Below are 9262 nucleotides of genomic sequence, written 5' to 3'. Positions count from 1 at the left end.
GGGCAAGATAGGGACAGTAGGGCAAGATAGGGACAGTAGAGCTAGATGGTGACACAAGGGCAGTTAGTATGACAGCAAGGACTATAGTTAGTATGATTAAGCTGAAGCCCTGAAATTGTTCTACAACAGAGCAGCTGGATTTCTTCAGATCACACCAGAGACTCTATTGGACCCAAGTGAAAGTCCCAGTTGTCCTGCTTGATGGTGTCAGGGGCTCAGGCTGTATCTCATCCTGGGAGGCTAATATAAACTGTGTGTCCCCTGCGCCTCGTCACTGTGACACCCGGTGTAAGCAGGAAGCAGGTAACGCAGGATCCGCAGGCGCAGCCATCAAACTTCCCAATCAGTTTGTACACAAAACATAAAGTTATGGCATCTGGACAGAAAATTTATTAAGGAGAAAATGATGTTTATTGAAACAGAGGGTGTGAGAGAAAACGCAGGTCGTGGATTATGAAAGATATGATATTTGTTCCCAGCATTACTTATTTTACAATATACTCCTTACTGTAATTCTGCATTGGCCCCAGTATATTTCATAGGGTCCCAGTAAGTACCTAAAGCTGAAAAGGCGGCAGGTCAGAAGCTCAGGAGTTTGCTTTATCCAACTGATCTCGGCCCTGTTCCTTAGGTCGGGCTTTAATGCAGTAATTAGTCATTATTAGGGGTAAGACAAGAATTTAGGGGACCCCTTAACTTCTACTACTGAGGAAATCTCCAGTCTGCAACCTATGTCCTAAGGGAGGGATGTTTAACAACTGGACCAGGGGTACCGTGACCGGCTCCTATCCTTGGTTTATATAAGGGGAGGGAGCAAGGAGTTGGTTACAGGTATATTTATATACATGCAGGGCCGCCATCAGAAATCACAGGGCCCCCCTCCTCCCACACCCCCAATGGCCCCTCCCCCAGTGACCCCTCCCATCAATACAAAGGACATACAGACATTGGTAGCCAGGGCCCCCTAAAACTTTGGTAGCCAGGGCCCCCCTAAAACATTGGTGTCCAGGAGTTACGTTTTGCATTGGTGCCAGGGCAGGTACCCCCTAAATCCTTGCTAGCCAGCCCAGGGCCCCCTAAAACTTTGGTAGCCAGGGCCCCCCTAAACAGCTCCCCCCCCAAAGCATCCTCCAGCATGTGCCCCAATTGAAGGAAGGAGTTGTGATGTTTAAAGAGTAATATAGGCAAAGGAGGGATCTTCTCCTCTTTATGTCCTTTTATAGAGGCCACCTTGAAGTAGGGATGCACCAAATCCATTATTTTAGGATCCGGGCGAACCCCCCGGGGCAATATCCAATGGTGCTTGGGTTAAAATCACCTGTGGAAAAGATGGCGACTGCTACTGCAGGGACAGCTTCATTGGGTTCCATATTTTGAATTATTTCTGTGAAGCTAAAGGTTCCAAAAACCAGGGTCCTCCTATTGTTTTGTTCCACTGATTGTGAGGGAATCTGGCACCTGTACCGGCCGTTTCTCCGAGTTTCCTGGAACTTTGATGGGAAGAAACTCAGTTCCAGGATTAACACAAAGGAGCAGCTTCACAAATGTTTCAAAGATTTCATCAAGATGGAACAAAGGGCATTTTAGGTGAATAATCTGTTTTTCGTGAAGGGGAGGAGATAGAAGAAACTTTTCTTGCCCTGGAAGGGGGTAAAGTCATTTGGAATATCTGTTGAGTTTTTAAAAGGGCAATGTTGCCAGGAGTATGATCAGGGGTCTCTGCATTGGTGATTGGGTCTGTATAGTTGTTCCAATCACACAGCTCTTGGGTCACATATGTGCATGGAATACAGGTCCGCAGGCCCGGATTTGTGGAAAGGCCACAAAGGCCCGGGCCTAGGGCGGCACAAGTTTAGGGGCGGCATGCCGCCCCGCCGCAACAGAATTTTTAAATTTGGCTCCCATACGGAGCAGTCGGGACCTCTCCCCACTGCTCCGTATGGGAGTTTAAATGTGCGATTGCGCATGTGCATTTATCGCGCATGCGCACTCGTGGGGGGCGTGGGCGGGGGCGGCCTCGGGGCGCCGTGAAGTTAAATCCGGCCCTGCAGGTCCGACATGGTCTTGTGGCTAAATCTCATCTCCAGGCCTTGCCCTCTGCTATTTGGCTGTTATGGGTTTTACAGCACCAGGTTCCCTATGTACGGCTGGCAAGGGGGCCCATATACATGGTGACATGACAAGATTAAAGCTACAGCACTGGGCTAGCAGAATGCACAAGAATGGCTCATACAGAAGGGAAGGCATTGGAAGTCATTGAAATGGGGTATGAGGAGGAAAACCAGGACAAGAACAAATAAACAGGACACGCAAATGGGAAACAAGAGGACCAAGCGCAGGAGAGAAATTAGGCAATGGGCACAGGAACTTAAGTCTGCTAAATATCATTTAAATATTGAATAAACCCAATAGGGCTGTTCTGCCCCAATAAGGGGTAATTATATCTTAGTTGGGATCAAGTACAGGTACTGTTTTATTATTACAGAGAAAAGGGAATCATTTAACCATTAAATAAACCCAATAGGGCTGTTCTGCCCCCAATAAGGGGTAATTATATCTTAGTTGGGATCAAGTACAGGTACGGTTTTATTATTACAGAGAAAAGGGAATCATTTAACCATGAAATAAACCCAATAGGGCTGTTCTGCCCCAATAAGGGGTAATTATATCTTAGTTGGGATCAAGTACAGGTACTGTTTTATTATTACAGAGAAAAGGGAATCATTTAACCATGAAATAAACCCAATAGGGCTGTTCTGCCCCCAATAAGGGGTAATTATATCTTAGTTGGGATCAAGTACAGGTACGGTTTTATTATTACAGAGAAAAGGGAATCATTTAACCATGAAATAAACCCAATAGGGCTGTTCTGCCCCAATAAGGGGTAATTATATCTTAGTTGGGATCAAGTACAGGTACTGTTTTATTATTACAGAGAAAAGGGAATCATTTAACCATGAAATAAACCCAATAGGGCTGTTCTGCCCCAATAAGGGGTAATTATATCTTAGTTGGGATCAAGTACAGGTACTGTTTTATTATTACAGAGAAAAGGGAATCATTTAACCATTAAATAAACCCAATAGGGCTGTTCTGCCCCCAATAAGGGGTAATTATATCTTAGTTGGGATCAAGTACAGATACTGTTTTATTATTACAGAGAAAAGGGAATCATTTAACCATGAAATAAACCCAATAGGGCTGTTCTGCCCCCAATAAGGGGTAATTATATCTTAGTTGGGATCAAGTACAGATACTGTTTTATTATTACAGAGAAAAGGGAATCATTTAACCATTAAATAAACCCAATAGGGCTGTTCTGCCCCCAATAAGGGGTAATTATATCTTAGTTGGGATCAAGTACAGGTACTGTTTTATTATTACAGAGAAAAGGGAATCATTTAACCATGAAATAAACCCAATAGGGCTGTTCTGCCCCAATAAGGGGTAATTATATCTTAGTTGGGATCAAGTACAGGTACGGTTTTATTATTACAGAGGAAAATGAAATCATTTTTCAAAATTGGAGTTATTTGCTTATAATGGAGTCTATGGGAGATGGCCTTTCCTTAAAGAAACAGTAACACTAAAAAATTAAAGAGCTTTAAAGTAATAAAAATATAATACACTGCTGCCCTGCACTGGTAAAACTGGTGTGTTTGCTACAGTAACACTACTATAATTTATATAATAAGCTGCTGTGTAGCCATGGGGGCAGCCATTCAAGCTGGAAAAAAGGAGAAAAGGCACAGGTTACATAGCAGATAACATATAAGCTCTGTAGAATACAATAGTGTTTTATCTGTTATCTGCTATGTGCCTGTGCCTTTTCTCCTTTGAATGGCTGCCTCCATGGCTACATAGCAGCTTATTTATATAAATTATAGTAGACTTTCTGAAGTAAACACACAACTTTTACCAGTGCAGGGCAGCAGCACATTATATTTTAGTTACTTTTATACACTTTCATTTTTTGGTGTTACTGTTCCTTTAATTAGGAACATTATGGATAACAGGTTTCTGGATAAGGGATCCCATATTTGTATTGCTATTCTGCCAATTAATGATGTCCCCCATTTGCCATGCACAGCTGAGGGCCTATTTTAATAAGACCAAGACCAGTGTTGTGAATAAATGAGTAAATAAAGGGGTCCTCTGTTTCATGGGGTGGAAAGGAAAGGAAGGGCCATAAGTCTGACGGTTCTGCCCCACTTTAATGATGGCTTCCTATGGTCTGTCTGGCCAGTGGCCCCTTTATTAATGGAGCCAGAGCGGCCACTATCACATCCTGGGCACACTGTTCTCTGTTTTGCTTTTTAGCTTTGGGGCTATTTTCTCAAGCTCGGAAAGCAGAGAATTTCTTTATTTCTGGCTCCCTGCCAGAGATTTTAAAAGTCAAATATCTGACATATTTTCCAGTGGCATTTTCAGCCCAAGTTTCCTTGTCTCTGGCTTCCCATAACCACATGCAGCCTTCTCCGTAACATCATCTCAATAACACAAGCTTTATCTTATCTCCCACTGATAATGATAGGGCTATAGGATATTGTGTTCAGGTCTGTATCCCAATCCTTCTCTATCAGACTGATATAACTAGCATTATATGTGCCATTTATGTCTATATAACCCCCTGTCATATTTACATTCATCACTTGTGTATTATAAGGGATAATACACCCCCTACTGTAAGTGATAAGGATATTAGCAGTCACTGAGGGGTTCTGTGCCCATATAAAGGCACAAGGCTGCAGGCTGAGTTATACAGGGAACTCTGAGTATCACTCATGTATTATAAGGGATAATGTACCCCCTACTGTAAATGATAAGGATATTAGCAGTCACTGAGGGGTTCTGTGCCCCCCATATAAAGGCACAAGGCTGCAGGCTGAGTTATACAGGGAACTCTGAGTATCACTCATGTATTATAAGGGATAATGTACCCCCTACTGTAAATGATAAGGATATTAGCAGTCACTGAGGGGTTCTGTGCCCATATAAAGGCACAAGGCTGCAGGCTGAGTTATACAGGGAACTCTGAGTATCACTCATGTATTATAAGGGATAATGTACCCCCTACTGTAAATGATAAGGATATTAGCAGTCACTGAGGGGTTCTGTGCCCATATAAAGGCACAAGGCTGCAGGCTGAGTTATACAGGGAACTCTGAGTATCACTCATGTATTATAAGGGATAATGTACCCCCTACTGTAAGTGATAAGGATATTAGCAGTCACTGAGGGGCTCTGTGCCCATATAAAGGCACAAGGCTGCAGGCTGAGTTATACAGGGAACTCTGAGTATCACTCATGTATTATAAGGGATACTGTACCCCCTACTGTAAATGATAAGGATATTAGCAGTCACTGAGGGGTTCTGTGCCCATATAAAGGCACAAGGCTGCAGGCTGAGTTATACAGGGAACTCTGAGTATCACTCATGTATTATAAGGGATAATGTACCCCCTACTGTAAATGATAAGGATATTAGCAGTCACTGAGGGGCTCTGTGCCCACATAAAGGCACAAGGCTGCAGGCTGAGTTATACAGGGAACTCTGAGTATCACTCATGTATTATAAGGGATAATGTACCCCCTACTGTAAATGATAAGGATATTAGCAGTCACTGAGGGGTTCTGTGCCCCCCATATAAAGGCACAAGGCTGCAGGCTGAGTTATACAGGGAACTCTGAGTATCACTCATGTATTATAAGGGATAATGTACCCCCTACTGTAAATGATAAGGATATTAGCAGTCACTGAGGGGTTCTGTGCCCATATAAAGGCACAAGGCTGCAGGCTGAGTTATACAGGGAACTCTGAGTATCACTCATGTATTATAAGGGATAATGTACCCCCTACTGTAAATGATAAGGATATTAGCAGTCACTGAGGGGTTCTGTGCCCCCCATATAAAGGCACAAGGCTGCAGGCTGAGTTATACAGGGAACTCTGAGTATCATTCATGTATTATAAGGGATACTGTACCCCCTACTGTAAATGATAAGGATATTAGCAGTCACTGAGGGGTTCTGAGTATCTGGCCTCCACTCTACCCTATAGAAACAGTTTGTTTGTCTTTATTTCTGTCCCTTTTATCATTAACCTCTACATACCAGCAGTAGGTTTCAGCAGCTTTTTTTTTGGCAAATAAAAAAGGCAACATTAAAAAAAAAGCATGTGAATTTTTAAATATCATTGAACAAATTTCAGAAAAACTAATTTGCTGCTTCTGCTCATTGGGGCCCTTTATTAAGACCTTTGTGATAACATAACCCCATATTTTACTCCCATATCCAAGGGTTCTACCATCATGTGTCATTATTACTTTTTTCACAGAACCCGGAGGCAAAACGTACTGCAGAATTTGTACCTCACAAGGGACAACTATGGGTTCTGCTCTAGCTCCTTCATATGGATTATTTGTGCCCTGGGTACCCCTGGAACTATAGCGGGGTGACTGTTACCCCAATGTTTCTATATATCTGTAACCTTGTTATGGGCTAAGGGGGCCCAGCCTGAAGGCCAGTTAGGGGGGGATTTGGGGTGAGTGCTTATTTGTGCCCTGGGTACCCCTGGAACTATAGCAGGGTGACTGTTACCCCAATGTTTCTATATATCTGTAACCTTGTTATGGGCTAAGGGGGCCCAGCCTGAAGGCCAGTTAGGGGGGGATTTGGGGTGAGTGCTTATTTGTGCCCTGGGTACCCCTGGAACTATAGCAGGGTGACTGTTACCCCAATGTTTCTATATATCTGTAACCTTGTTATGGGCTAAGGGGGCCCAGCCTGAAGGCCAGTTAGGGGGGGATTTGGGGTGAGTGCTTATTTGTGCCCTGGGTACCCCTGGAACTATAGCGGGGTGGCTGTTACCCCAATGTTTCTATATATCTGTAACCTTGTTATGGGCTAAGGGGGCCCAGCCTGAAGGCCAGTTAGGGGGGATTTGTTATTATTACAAGGAGTAACCCAGGGCACACTGTATATCCATAGCTGGCCCGGGGGATTTAGGGAGCTCCTGTGAGCAATAGCGCTAGACTTGAATTTAGAAACATATTTAATGTTGGCATAAAAACATCAGTATTTATTAGCATGATAACACAAATATTAACATTAGATTCTTGCAGAAGCCAAGAATGGGGGGGGGGGGGGGCATTTTTTAGCCTTTGGGCAGTGCAGAAAAAATCTAATTTATCAACATGGACAGAAAGGCACATGATCTCTTATTAAATACAAGTTCTGGACTTTGGGCAGAATAGATACACATTGTTACAGTCACCGTCCTCTTTGCCTGTGTCTTACCTTTCTGTCTCCATCTTGCCCCACTGTCTCCATCTTGCCCCACTGTCTCCATCTTGCCCTACTGTCTCCATCTTTCCTTACTGTTTCCATCTTTCCCTACTGTCTCCATCTTGCCCTACTGTCTCCACCTTGCCCTACTGTCTCCATCTTGCCCTACTGTCTCCATCTTTCCCTACTGTCTCCACCTTGCCCTACTGTCTCCACCTTGCCCTCCTGTCTCCATCTTGCCCTACTGTCTCCATCTTGCCCTACTGTCTCCACCTTGCCCTGCTGTCTCCATCTTTCCCTACTGTCTCCATCTTTCCCTACTGTCTCCACCTTGCCCTACTGTCTCCATCTTTCCCTACTGTCTCCACCTTGCCCTACTGTCTCCATCTTTCCCTACTGTCTCCATCTTGCCCTACTGTCTCCATCTTTCCCTACTGTCTCCATCTTGCCCTACTGTCTCCATCTTTCCCTACTGTCTCCACCTTGCCCTACTGTCTCCACCTTGCCCTACTGTCTCCATCTTGCCCTACTGTCTCCATCTTGCCCTACTGTCTCCACCTTGCCCTGCTGTCTCCATCTTTCCCTACTGTCTCCATCTTTCCCTACTGTCTCCATCTTGCCCTACTGTCTCCATCTTTCCCTACTGTCTCCACCTTGCCCTACTGTCTCCATCTTGCCCTACTGTCTCCATCTTGCCCTACTGTCTCCACCTTGCCCTACTGTCTCCATCTTGCCCTACTGTCTCCATCTTGCCCTGCTGTCTCCATCTTGCCCTACTGTCTCCATCTTTCCCTACTGTCTCCACCTTGCCCTACTGTCTCCATCTTTCCCTACTGTCTCCACCTTGCCCTACTGTCTCCATCTTGCCCTACTGTCTCCATCTTTCCCTACTGTCTCCACCTTGCCCTACTGTCTCCATCTTGCCCTACTGTCTCATTCTTGCCCTATTGTATCCTTCTTGCCCTACTGTCTCCATCTTGCCCTACTGTCTCCATCTTTCCCTACTGTCTCCATCTTTCCCTACTGTCTCCATCTTTCTCTACTGTCTCATTCTTGCCCTATTGTATCCTTCTTGCCCTACTGTCTCCTTCTTGCCCTACTGTCTCCATCTTGCCCTACTGTCTCCAACTTGCCCTACTGTCTCCATCTTGCCCTACTGTCTCCATCTTGCCCTACTGTCTCCTTCTTGCCCTACTGTCTCCATCTTGCCCTACTGTCTCCTTCTTTCCCTACTGTCTCCATCTTGCTCTACTGTCTCAATCTTGCCCTACTGTCCCCATCTTGCCCTACTGTCTCCATCTTGCCCTACTGTCTCCATCTTGCCCTACTGTCTCCATCTTGCCCTACTGTCTCCATCTTGCCCTACTGTCTCCATCTTGCCCTACTGTCTCCTTCTTTCCCTACTGTCTCCATCTTGCTCTACTGTCTCCATCTTGCCCTACTGTCTCCATCTTGCCCTACTGTCTCCATCTTGCCCTACTGTCTCCATCTTGCCCTACTGTCTCCATCTTGCCCTACTGTCTCCTTCTTGCCCTACTGTCTCAATCTTGCCATACTGTCCCCATCTTGCCCTACTGTCTCCATCTTGCCCTACTGTCTCCATCTTGCCCTACTGTCTCCATCTTGCTCTACTGTCTCAATCTTGCCCTACTGTCCCCATCTTGCCCTACTGTCTCCATCTTGCCCTACTGTCTCCTTCTTGCCCTACTGTCTCAATCTTGCCATACTGTCCCCATCTTGCCCTACTGTCTCCATCTTGCCCTACTGTCCCCATCTTGCCCTACTGTCTCCATCTTGCCCTACTGTCTCCATCTTGCCCTACTGTCCCCATCTTGCCCTACTGTCTCCATCTTGCCCTACTGTCTCCATCTTGCCCTACTGTCTCCATCTTGCCCTACTGTCTCCTTCTTGACCTACTGTCCCCATCTTGCCCTACTGTCTCCATCTTGCCCTACTGTCTCCATCTAGCCCTACT

The sequence above is a fragment of the Xenopus tropicalis genome, chromosome 6, assembly GCF_000004195.4.
Source record: "Xenopus tropicalis strain Nigerian chromosome 6, UCB_Xtro_10.0, whole genome shotgun sequence".
NCBI lineage: Eukaryota > Metazoa > Chordata > Amphibia > Anura > Pipidae > Xenopus > Xenopus tropicalis.
Note: the sequence above shows the minus strand (reverse complement) of the source record.